Source organism: Pteronotus mesoamericanus, unplaced genomic scaffold (genome assembly GCF_021234165.1).
Source record: "Pteronotus mesoamericanus isolate MK-2021 breed Mesoamerican mustached bat unplaced genomic scaffold, CSHL_Meso_final contig_94, whole genome shotgun sequence".
NCBI lineage: Eukaryota > Metazoa > Chordata > Mammalia > Chiroptera > Mormoopidae > Pteronotus > Pteronotus mesoamericanus.
In genome coordinates, this window is record NW_026555285.1 from 28,552,067 (window position 1) to 28,565,084 (window position 13,018).

The 13,018-nt window shown below is 40.0% G+C and overlaps 1 non-coding gene across 1 annotated transcript; it reads right to left on the reverse strand.

The window, feature by feature from the left end:
- Positions 1–9,880: 9,880 nt before the first annotated feature.
- Positions 9,881–10,042, reverse strand: LOC129081199 (U1 spliceosomal RNA). The gene has a single exon (XR_008530271.1). It is a non-coding gene; the product is annotated as a U1 spliceosomal RNA (small nuclear RNA).
- Between the last annotated feature and the right edge of the window lie 2,976 nt (positions 10,043–13,018).

Below are 13,018 nucleotides of genomic sequence, written 5' to 3' on the forward strand. Positions count from 1 at the left end.
TTTATCTGAAATGTACAGAATTGGCAAATCCAAAGAGACATAAAGTAGAATAGTAATTGCCAGGGGCTGAGGGAGGGGAAATTGGAAAGTGACTGATAGTGGGTAAGAGGTTTTTTTATGGGGTGATGAAAATATGCTGAAATTAGACAGTGACAATAGTTGTAGAACATAGTAAGTATACTAAAAACCATGGAAATGACATTTTAAAATGGTAAGTTTTATATTATTTGAATTATATATCAAAAACATTTTAAAAATAAAAATTCTTTCATGTAAAGCAGGCCACAAAGGTTATTTTGTCTTCTTTACTCTGTCCCCAACCCCAAAGCCAAAACTCAGTTCTACCCTATAAAGTCAGGAAAGGCTAGAATCATGTCCTTCTTCCAGCAATGACAACCAAAAATTAAATAGCAAAATATCAAGATGGCAGAGGAGTGAATGGAAGTCACACTGACCTCCTCCCAGGACCAGTCTGGAATTACAACTAAATTGTGGAGAAATAACCTGAAGAAAACAACTGAAAAATAGTGAGAGAGGAGTCTTATAACCTCAGACAGACAGAAGAATCAGCTTTAGCACAACCTAACTGGTGAGGAGTGTGATAGAGACTCAAGAAGACAGGTGGGGCACCCACAGGCGGCAGCACCAGGAGGATATTGAAATGGCCAGTTGGATCCCCCTGAGAAGAGCTGGGTCTAAACTATAAGAGGGGATCTGTAGCCTACACAGCACCAGAGCCCAAAATGTACACAGATAACAGTCAGCTGTGAAAACCAGCAGGGTTGCTCTCTGCCAGAGACAGGCAGCTGGAGACACAAAGAGCCTTTTAAAGAGCCAACACATAAATTTTAATTTTCAGCCACTTACCCTGTTCTCCGGCAAAGGCGAGGGCAGAGTGGGCTAGAGACACCTGAGAAGAGACTGGGGGAGGAGGCTTTGGGGAGACAACAGAGAGTAGCTGGTGAAATCCTGGTGCTGACTCATCCTCCATAGGGCAGCAGCCATCTTGCTCAGGCAAACCACTCCCCTGAGTGGCAGCAGCATGAGAGGACACAATAGCCCCGCCCCCAGGAGGGACTCAGCCCTGGCCCAGCAATGCTAAAGCCTGACTGCAGAGTACAGAGTGGCAGCCACAGATAGTAAATCCCTGGCTTAAGGGGGCACAGAGTGGTCTAGAGACACTTGAGGAAAGACTGGAAACAAAGGCTTTGGGGAGAGAATGGAGAGAGTAGCCAGCAGGATCCTGGTGCTGACTCCTCCCCTATACAGCAGCAGCCATCTGGCTCAGGCAAAACCACTGCCTGAGTGGCAACACTGTGAGAGGACACAATAGGCCCACCCCCAGGAGGGACTTTTCCCCGCCCTGTGGTGTCTAAGCCTGACTGCTGAGTGCAGAGTGACTAGATTAACAAATGAAGGAGAAAGCCACAGACAGTATATTCCTGGAAGTCTCGAACAGACTGACTAAAGTCAGACAGGGTCAGCATCTGACAACATCAGAGGCAGATCCAGAAAGAAAAAACGGTGGTCTCCTGCCATAGAAGTTCACACTACAAAGTCAGAAAGTCAAGACAGATCAATTTAAGAAGCAGAAGCAAAAAAGAAGAGTCTCACAAATAATGGGAAGACAATGAAACACCCCCCAGTCAAAGGGAAAGAAGGAATCCCCAGAAAGAGAACTAAATGAAATACAGTCAAGTAAACTATCAGATGTTGAGTTCCAAACAACGGTTCTAAGGTAGCTCAATGAGCTCAGTGAGCTCAGAGAGGATTAAAAACTACAGAGAAACTATGAGGAACTTACTGTAAACTATATCAGCATGAAAAAGGACATAGACACTATCAATAAGAGGCAAGAGGAAATGAAGAATACTATTTCTGAATTGAAGAACACAGTAGAAGGAATCCAAAGCAGGCTAGATGAAGCAGAGGAACAAATCAGTGAGCTGGAGGATAAGGTAGAAAAAAAGCTCCCAGAAAGAGCAAGAAAATGAAAAAAGACTCAGAAAGAATGAAGAGGCATTTAGAGGAATGCAGGACAACCTGAAACATAATAATATCCATATAATAGGGATACTAGAAGGAGAAGAAGAGAACAAGGAATAGAGAATCTGTTTGAAAAAGTAACGATGAAAAACTTCCCTAATTTGAGGAGAGAAAAAGCCACACAAGTCCAGGAATCACAGAAGGTGTCATTTAAGAGGAACCAAATAAGGCCCATGTGAAGACACACTATAATTAAAATGGCAAATTTCAAAGACAAACAGAGAATCCTAAAGGAAGCAAAGGAGAAAGAGGTAGTAACATACAAGGGAGCCCCAATATGGCTAGCAGCTGACTTTTCGACAGAAACACTACAAGCCAGAAGGAAATGGCAAGAAATATTCCAAGTCATGAAAAGCAAAGGCCTGCAACCAAGACTGCTCTACCCAGCAAGGCTGTCAATTAAAATGGAAGGCGAAATAAGGAGTTTCCCAGACAAAAGAAGGCTAAGAGAATACACCTCCACCAAACCAGCATTGCAAGATATGCTGAAGGGACTGCTTTAAGAAGATGAAGAAAAAGAGTCTATGAATACCCAGTTCTTTCATAGTCACCATTACTTGATATTACCAATATTTTTTAATATTTATTAATCTGATTGTGACAATGATGTGTTATTTTGTTACTTGATTATTTGACAAAACTAAATCTGTTTTAGTATATTTCTTGCCTATTTCTATTATCTTTAAAAAGCTTTAAATGACTTTTTGGCATCCTTTATCCATTTTTTGATTAAAATGATTGTAGAATTTTTTCCCTAAAATAAAACCTATTAACCCTTTTTTAGATGTGTTGCAAATACTTTCCTATTCTATTACTTGTCCTTTAACTTTTTTTATATGTATATTACTGTACAGTCTTAAATGTTTAATGTAGTAATATTGTCAATATTTTACTTTATAGCTACTGGGTTTGACTATTTTACTGTAGGACAAGAAAAATATTAGTTTGTATTTTCTCATAAAACTCCTTAGATTTTACATACTGATTTTTAACTCACCAGAATATTTTTTGTATAATGTGTGAAATAGGGCTCTATCTTTGTTTTATTTCAGTAGTGGTCCATGCACCTTATTTGTTGAATAAGCCTTATTTTCCCCATTGAGTTGTAATATCAATTTAACCATATATTACATTGTTAGACAGATATATACATTTGTTTCTACAATGCTCGTTTTATTTCATTGATCTACTTGATTATTTCTGTGCTGGTGTCATGTTATTTTAATTGCTGATAATTCATGATGGATTTAAATTTTTAAATATTTTATAATGGATTTTGACATTTAAAATAAATAAAATCAATCTGCATTAGAAAGAAAGAAAGAAAGAAAGAAAGAAAGAAAGAAAGAAAGAAAGAAAGAAAGAAAGAAAGAAAGAAAGAAAACTACCTTTTGCAACCGCATGGGTGGAACTGGATAATATGCTAAGTGAAATAAGCCAGTTGGTAAAAGACAAATACCATAGAATCTCACCTATAAGTGGAATCTATACAACAAAATAACGAACAATGTAAACTACAGGCATGGAAACATGGAGCAGACTGAAAGTGACCAGAGGGGATGGGGAAGGAAGACAATGGTGGAAAGAAGGGGAAGGGACTAGACAAAGAACATGTATGAATGACCCATGGACATGGACAACAGAGTGGGAATTCCCTGTGGGAGCAGGGGGGCAGTTGGAATGGGTGGAGGAGGGCAAAGGAGGAAAAACTGAGACAACTATAATAGAATAAACATGATTTAAAAATTTTTAAAAAGCAGATACAGAAAAAAATTAAATAGAAAATAAACAACAACAAAAAGAAAGCAGGATTTTTGAAGAAATGCGTGTTTACTTTTAGTGTCCAAGACCAGGTTGACCTGAGTTGAGCAAGAACAGAAGTCTTGGTTTGGCTACCAAACTGGAGGAAGAGAAGATACCAAAAGAATGAGAGGCAGAACCAGAGTAAGATCCCAGGAGACTGCGCTCTCCCTAAGTGACCAGGCCTGGTCCTCAGCAGGAAGAATAGAGAGCAAACAGCCGTGTGAATGTACATAGAGACATATGTCCCTTAGAAGACAGGTTCCACTCAATGTGTGAGATCAGACAGACCCAAATTGAATTATCTCCTGTTTGGAGGAGAATCAAAGGAAGGAGAAGGCAGAGATCACTCACTTCCTTTCCCTGGAGTCAAAATACATGTTATTAACTTCAGGTGAAATGAATGAAGAACACCCGCAGAAAAAAAGAAAGGTAAAGAAGCTGGAACAAAAATAAAACTCACCTCAGTATATTCTGTTATCTTTTAATTCTTTGTATTCAAGAAGCTGCCATGCTGGGGATCCTCCTATCAGGAGAGGACTGTTAGCAGCGAGCTAAGACAGCTTCTGATTTTGATTAAAAGTGTATGTCCTGAAGGAACCTGACAGAATTCAGAGTTTAAACAATGTATGAGAAAGAATACTTAAGAAGTCTTTAACCTATATTGCCCCCTTATTCTTCTACTAAATAAAGACTTCCTGAGTTGTAGGAAAGGGATAGAACAGAAAGCCAAAGGAGAATTTAGATGTTCATTGGTCTTTGACAAATGACCAAAAATGACCCAAATGACCAAAGCTTCACTCCCTCACATTTTTCAGGAACATGAAAATAGAGAATAGCATAGTCTTCAGAATAGATCTTAGAAAACCTGGATGGGACCCATGTCACATTGTGTAGGCTCACTCCAGACGATACTGCAGGACTCTCCTGAACAAATATCTTCCTCTTCTGTCTGGGGAGGTGGGGCCTTAATCTCACTGGACCTCTCCCCTCACAATATGGCTTGAAAGAAGTAGGCTGGTTCCTACAGCTTCACAAAAGTGGCTCACAGAGCTGGCAGAAAAGATAGAACTCAAGAGGTACCTGTGCAAACCAATAGCAGAGAGCCCAAGGGGCAAGTGCTTTCTCAGAGAGTACCTATAACCTTCAACAGGTGGTCAGTGCCCAGTCCTCACCTCACTCAAACTACCAGCAGCACCGCTTACAGCTCGTCATTCATTCCCTTCTTGAGGCACTTTCTTCACCAGGTTTCTAGCTTTCTACAACTTCCTGTTGTCCTACTTCCCTCATCTTTTCTTAATCTTCTTTACTGCAACCTCCTTTTCTAGTCTATCTGGAAAGCCTAAGCCTCAGTCTTATCTTTTCTTTCTATTTGCATATCTATAGGTATTCCTTCTAGTACTCACCCTTTCTTATGCTAAAATGTCACTATACCAGAGAGGCTAAGTCCTGATTAACCTATCTGAAACAGGAGCCCCCACCTGGGATTTCCTGTCCCCATACATCCTAAGGTTTTCTTTTTTTCATAGTATTTATCACCACCTAACAGGATATACATCTGCATTTACTATATATATATCTATGTATATGTGTATATTTGTTTTCATAAAAGCAGAAAACTTTTGTTCACTGCCATATTCCAGATCCTGAGACATTGCCTGCCACACACTCAATAAACATCTCTTGAATGAACAAATGAAGAAAGAAGTGATGTCAGAAGATTCAAAGCCCTTCTCCTTCAAGTTCTGGAAAAGAGGATAGAACCCCAAAGAGACTACAATTTGACTTCTTACTATTTCCGGTAGGAAAAAAAAATACAACTTGTATTACAATGAAACAAAGAAAGTTTTTCTTGCATATTTGAGTTGTGATTTGAGCTTCATAGTCCTTCACAAGTAAAATTAAAGTTCAATTGAGAGACATTTATATAGTACTGAATAGTTCTCAAATTCTTACTTCTTTACCCCTGACACACGTGCTAAGTAAAACAAACTTGCATCTGAAATGGTAGCTACTAAAATACAAGTTGAGAGGGGTGGGGGTGTGTGAATCCCAGACACTACCAGATTTCCTGATGAGGATAGTTTGAAAAAAAGCTTGAAAATTTTGAAACAACTTGCTACACTGCTTGGGGACACTGCTTTCAAGTTGATAAGATGATTAAGATATCAGGTAAAAATAAAGGCACACCTCTAAGTACTTCAAAGTATGCAAGAAAAAAAGAGAGAAAAGTGATGCTGGAAAATAAAAATAGACAAATTATGGTGGCACTGAAAGAAAAATTCCATGTCATAAAGAATTCCTTTAAGAAATTATTTTAGGATGGACAAAGACATCAGAAGAAGGTAAAAATAAGAATAAGAAAATGGTTTATGTGGGTAAAGTATTTAATATACAACATGCTATCTAATATCGGCATGATGATGAAAGAATGGAGAAATGGACACATTCATTTCATAAGTTTTTTTCAGCAGCCACTCAGGCTTGGGAGTGGAGTCAGAGCTGGGGAGACTGAGGTGACCTCAGGTGGGAAGGCAGCCAAGCCTAGGGGTAATGACAACACAACACTGGACCCCTCTGCAGGATCTGTGTGCACACACATGCTCACACACGGTGTTCTGCACACTCAGGCAGAAGCACCTACCCAGTCTTGGGGGAAATTGGTTGTCGAGCCTACTAGCTCAGCCTTTCCAGCCTTTGTAAAACCGGAGGCCAAGGAGAAGTTAGCCCAACAAAGAAGGGAGGTGGTAGAGGGGTGGTTAAGGCAGTGGGGAGGAGGAGGAAAGCAGTTCACAGTGTTCAACCAAGTACAAAGGCACATAGAAGAGAGAAAGCAGGTGGTCTGGGAACAGAAATTCTAAGAAGGTTGGCTGACACCAGGGCGGAGTTCCTCCTGAAGTGTTGTCCGCCTACCGACGCCTACAGCTGCTTTTTTCAATGACAAAGGGAGAAAGATGAAAATGACCTATATCCTGACACAGAAGAGCCAGCCTGAGGTGGGGGTTAGAATAAGACAGAAGGAAGATAGTAGGAGTAGATAGATACTGGTTATAAAATCATGTGACAAGTGACTTTAAGGGATGGACAGTTAGGGAACATCAAGGGATCTGATTAAATAAGAAAGCTAAGGCGAATATTTATCATGTCTCAAGCAAGAAAATGCCTTTATTAAGCAAAGTTAAATTTTCCACATAGATGGTGTTTAAGCCAGGACTATGGGGGATGTTAGATAAGGCGGTGGACGCAGCATCTCCCCCTCAGTGTAGGGAATGTGGGCGCACTGTGCAAGGCGCCCCTCAGCTTCTGACCCTGGGCTCCATGGATCCCGCCACCACCCAAGCCATTCTAAGTGCACTGCCAGGAAACAGTAAAGAAAGGGATGCTCTCTGGCAGGTGATGTCATTATGCAGTAATGTCTAAATACATATAGATGTGTATTTGAATGACAGTGACTCGTGAGATCAAGAACCAATTAAATCTGGGCAAATCTATCAAAATGAGAGGCAATGTTATTGCAAGTGGAAGAATGGAGGAAGAGTATAGGTCTTGGGCACACACTTTAAAGGGGCAGAAATCACAAAGAGAATTGGGAAAATGGAAACAAATGAAAAAAGAGCCTCATGAAAGGGGAGCTTGGAAGTGGCTACAGGAAAGAGGGCGAAGTCCATCGAGCCTTCGCTGCCGCCTGGCCTCCACTGGGACGCCGGTTTATGGTCTCTGGAGCAAGAGGCCGACAGTTAAAAGGAGTTTTGTCTGCCTGCTCAAGGAGAAGGGGGATTAAGAATAGTGATTATAGAATTGTTTTATAGTTCGGGCCACTCTTTCAACTTTAGGGAGACAATAACAATGTATGGCAATAGTGGAGAAAAGATTTTTGAATACGTAAGAACAACTAATAAAAAATGTACTGACTACCCCCTGTCTCTGGCTCCACTCTCTGAAATCCATGTCTCCGAGCAATACCTCTTTCATGAGTCCACACACACAAAGCCTGCCAGGACCAGGACAAGCACTTGAATGTCACATGGCACCTTGGAATCCAAAATGATCTCATTATTTCCCTCCCTTGTTCACCAATCTGGCTCTCTTTCTACGCTGCATCCCAGAAAATATCACCATGACCTAGTTGTATAGACTAATAATACAGACACTGTTGTTCTCCCACCCATTCAGCCCATACACCCAGGCCACACTCGAGTGCCTTTCGTTAGTCATTTAATGCTCACATAAGGTTCATACTTTATGCCATTAAAAAGATGAGGAAAATGAGGCTCCAAAAGGTTCAAGTTACATGCCTAGATGTGGCTAAGCTAGAAGACATGCAAAACAGCTACCAGTGCACCCAAAGTAAAAACCAAAAAAATCCTTTAAATGACCTACAGGGCCTCCAAGAACTTGCCCCTACACCCCCAGTCCCCGCAAAGATGATCTCCTCCTGCTCTCACCTCCTGCTCCCTGCTCCAGAGTCTAACCATTTTACTAGTCGGGGATTCACACTGAAGCTCCTGGCCTGGCCCCTGCCTGCTGCGTCTGCTTCCCAGCAACACCTCCCTGCTGGGTCCCCACCACTGCTCCCTCCCGGGACCCTTTGTGTGTCACTGCATTAAAGACACGCACTGCCAGTGCTCTCTCTAAGAGACTGGCTCCTCCTCTGGGCTCCCTTCCCTCCTTTCCAGCTGTATTATTTTCCAGCACATTTATCACCTCCTCAAGTCTATCTCTGAGGGCAGGACCTCTGGTAACTTTCTGTCTTTGGTACCTAGAACATTTCTTGCTACAAAGTGGATGCTTTATAAATATTTGACAAATGTGAATTCAACCCGGCAAATGCCTCGTAGATCCACCCTGTCTGCCCCATTCCTACTCTTCTGCCTGGACTCAGATCGTCTCCATAGCTTGTCAGGGCTACTGCCATGACCCCAAATGATCTGCAGTAATCTCCCTACTCCCAGTCACTGTTGATTCAAATCCATTATTCACCTTTATCTGATATGTACACTGATACCAAAGTTATTCAAATCCATTATTCACTTTTATCTAATTTTTACACTGATGGCAAAGTTACCTATCTTTTTATTATGCGTATCTGTCATGTCATTTACCTCTTCAGAGACCTTCAAAATCTCTACTGCCTACAGTAAAATCTGCATTTCTTATTTTACAATTCATAGTCCTTTATCACTTTGCCTCTAATTACCTTTACAACAAAATATCCTGGTAATATCCTGTGTCCCAGACATACCAAACTTCTTACCAGCCTCTGCAAATACCATAGATGATAAGATATGTTGCATTCTCTACGCAGTGAAATTCTTCAAAAACCAGTGCAAATGTCACTACCTAAAGAAGGAATTTATGGGATTGTATTTGAAGAAAGGGACAAAGAAAAAGAAAAGAAGGGAGAAAGTAAAAATAAGTCTACTGCTCTTGCAAATGAGACCTAACCCATGAATAGATAAGGCGAAGATTGAAAAAAATATATATATATACACACATATGCGTGTGTGTATATATGTGTGTGTGTGTGTGTATATATGTATATATATATATATGGAAAAAGAAATAAGAAACAGGCTGGAGACATAGTAACTATAAGAATAATGATGTTGAAAGAAAGCTATGTTTGTTCACTGGAAACTTTTGCATTTTATTTGGTATTATAAAAATTACTTATTGTTCTACCTTGTTTCAAAAGGTTCATAATAATAGTTATAGTTTCTTGGGTAGAACATATTCAAGGCCAGATTCTGGGCTAAAATGTTTTGCATGCCTTACCTTATTTAATACTTGCAAACTTATAGGGAAGGTGATATAACTTCTATTTTTCACTGGAGAAAAGTTAGGTTTAAATTATCTGATCAACACTATAGCTAGTAGTGGTCAAATTAGTTTTCAGGACCAGGAAAATCTGAATACAAGTCTCATGCTCTTTCCATATACTACATAGATGCCCTTGAAATTTGGAGATGTTTTGAATAGTTTCTTCTTCTGTTTCCACCAGTTTCCTTTTTCTTCCCTCTCTCTTTTTTTCTTCAGGGGAGAGCGCAAACGCAGTCCCCACTACCACAAATTATGCGGTCGAGTTTCCCACGTTTGGGGAAATCGCAGGGTTCGGCACATCCGGAGCGCGATGGGTGAGCCTCGCCCTGGGAAAGCCACCTTCGTGATCATTGCATCTCCCCTGCCAGGTAAGTATCTTCCTTCTCTTTTATGGCAAGGTGGTCACATCCATGGCTATACATAGCAGCATACTTAAACATACTATAACATACTATATGTTATATATCATAACATACTATATACTATGTTATAAGGTACACAGCCACAAGTCCAGACGGCTACCATTTAATTACAACAGCTATCTCTGAATACCTGTTCTCCTTTTAAACTTTCCTTCTTTACTCAGGGTTGGTTTCAGTTGTCTTCTTTTGGGGGCCGGGGAAGCTCTTTGCATTGTATTCCTAATACCTAAATTTTGAAGCAAAACATCTGAAATATATGCTTAGTGGAATGATTTACGTGTAGGGGACAGAATTAAGTGAGTGAATTTTAGATTCAGAGTCGCCTGGGTTCCAACCCCCCGTGCTGTGTACTTGCTATGAGACCCTGGGCAATTTTCTTAATTTCTCTCTAAGCGTCAGTCTTCACCTCTATAAATTGGAGATATTAATTGCACTTACCTTATAAGATTACAGGGGACTTCAATGCCACATATTAATACAAGTAGTAACAACGAGAGTACTGGTGGTATTATTTATAAATCTAACAGATGGATGTTTCATCTGGAACCTCCTTTTCTGGGATTCAGACATGTATGACTATGTTTAGTGAATTGATGGTATTATCTTGTAGAATCTATAGGGATAGAAAACCCTCACAGAGGAAGGAGCCAGGTGAGCAAGTCTTGCTCACTGGGTGGAGCAACCCGAAGATAAATTGGTTGTAAACTTGGATTCATCTTTTCCTCACAACTCTCCATCAACGTCTTGGACCAATGTCTGATGAGAGTGAGAGGCTGGCTATTTGGGGAATCTCTAAGTGTGTTTTCCAAGCACTATGAGACACTGAGGCACAAGCAGTACTAGTACTCCACCAAGGAAGAGTGGAATTGTGAAGAGGGAAGAATAGTATTCTTCTAGCTGTACCATACCCAGTGGGGTAGCTTTAGTGTTTCAAAGATTGCTGCATCAGTGATAAAAGAATTGGTATTAGCAAAGAAGTTAATTGTCCTTGTGCAGTGCCTAGCAAATTTGGGAAGCCAATGAAGGGAAAGGAGACTGGTGCAAAAGAAAACAATGAGACAGTCCCTCAGGACTTTATAGGAAGTTAAAGCTCTTCAAATAGCACAGATAGGAGTGGTGAAGGCTAAATAGCCAGGGCAACCTAGTCTAAGGAAACCTGTGACAACCACCATGTGAAAGAGCCTATGCCAACCCAGATGGTGGTAGACTATTAAAATAAGGCCACAAATTCTTCCTATATATTTGCAATATAACTTTGCAGCTCCTCCCATCACAGGTGGGGTTTATTTTCTTCATTCCTTGGCCATCTGATTGCTTTGGCAGGTGACACTTTAGCAAACTTGATGAGGGGGCCTAAAAAGTGCTTTTGTAGGAGAAGCCCTCTTATGCTGCCTTTGGCAATCTACAACAACCAACGTGTGAAGGAACCTAGGCTCGCTCAGATATGTTCCCTGTCCCTGCCAACAGCCAGTAGAGAACCAGGAGTGTGAGCGAGAACATTGGCTTCCAAGCTGTCTGCAAAGCACAACTGAGTTCAGCTCATACCAAATGGAACAGAAGTGAGATGTCCTAGCAAACACCCTTCCAGCACAAATTGCTGACCCACACTGACTAGTGAACTGTAAGGGTGTTATTGTTTTAAACCACCAAATTTGGGTAGATTTATAATCAAGGTTGTACTAACTGACATCCATAGATACATTTATCCATCTATCCATCCATGCATTTCTTCCCCTTTTTTCCCCAAAGGAACATGGGGTTATTATGACAAAGGACTGAATAGTCAATAAAGTTAATAGAAGTAGTAAAAGATAGAGGAAATATTGAATATATATTCTGATCATGAGGTCTAATATGATTTCTGTTGATTAGCATTACATTTAACCCTGAACATCTTGAAATCTAAACAAAAAAGTAATTGAGTAATATAAAGACAGGTCAACCACAAAATTCCAGTTATATGCTAAATACTTTACATATATGGTTACCCATGTCTCCAGCTTTGTGAGCTAAACATTACTATTCATACTTTATGGGTAAGGAAATTGAAGACTTGCGACATATCTCTACCCAGCTAATATATGGAGAGATGAAATTTAAACTGAGGAGTGTCTGATTCTAAAGTTCATGCCCTTTTCAACTCAAGGCAGACAAGCTATTGTACTTTATCAAATGTTATATACTGGACAATGAAGGATATTCTCAATTTCCTAAATGTCTCTTTTCTTTATAACATTCACTACTGCCTTAGCTCAATACCACATCATTTCTTAGATATACTCCTGGGCTTACCTTATAATAAGTTGCTCTCAATCCATTCTTACATACCCCCTCCCAATAGTTTTTTAGGTATGACCTTATTAAAATTCAAATATGATTCTGTCAATTTCCTCCATATTTATCTCCTCCAGATGACCTTTCCTAGGCACTTAGTGTCCTGCTGCTGTTTAGGGCCTGTCAAAACAATACCACACTTGGATTGAACCTCTGTTTGCCTCCCTGAACTCTGAGAGTATTCTGTTGTCCTTATTAGAATAAGGACATTTAGAAGTCTGGGTCCACAAGAAATCGCAAATGTTATAACCAGCTTTTGTTCAGAGATTCCTGAGCAACACTTAGAAATAAACTTAACCAAGAAGGTGAAATTTATAGGTGAAAACTATAAAATGTTGATGAAAGAAATTTTAAAATACACAACTGAATGGAAAGATAGCCCATATTTGTGGACTGAAGTAATTAACAAAATTAAAATATTTACACTACCCAAAGTGATCTAAAGATTCAGTACAATCACTATTAAAATCTATACAGAACTTTTAATAGAAAATAAAACAATTCTAAAATTCATATGGGACCATAAAAGATTCCAAATAGCCACAGCAACTTTGAGCAAGAAAAAGAAAGCAGATGACATCACACTTGATGATTTC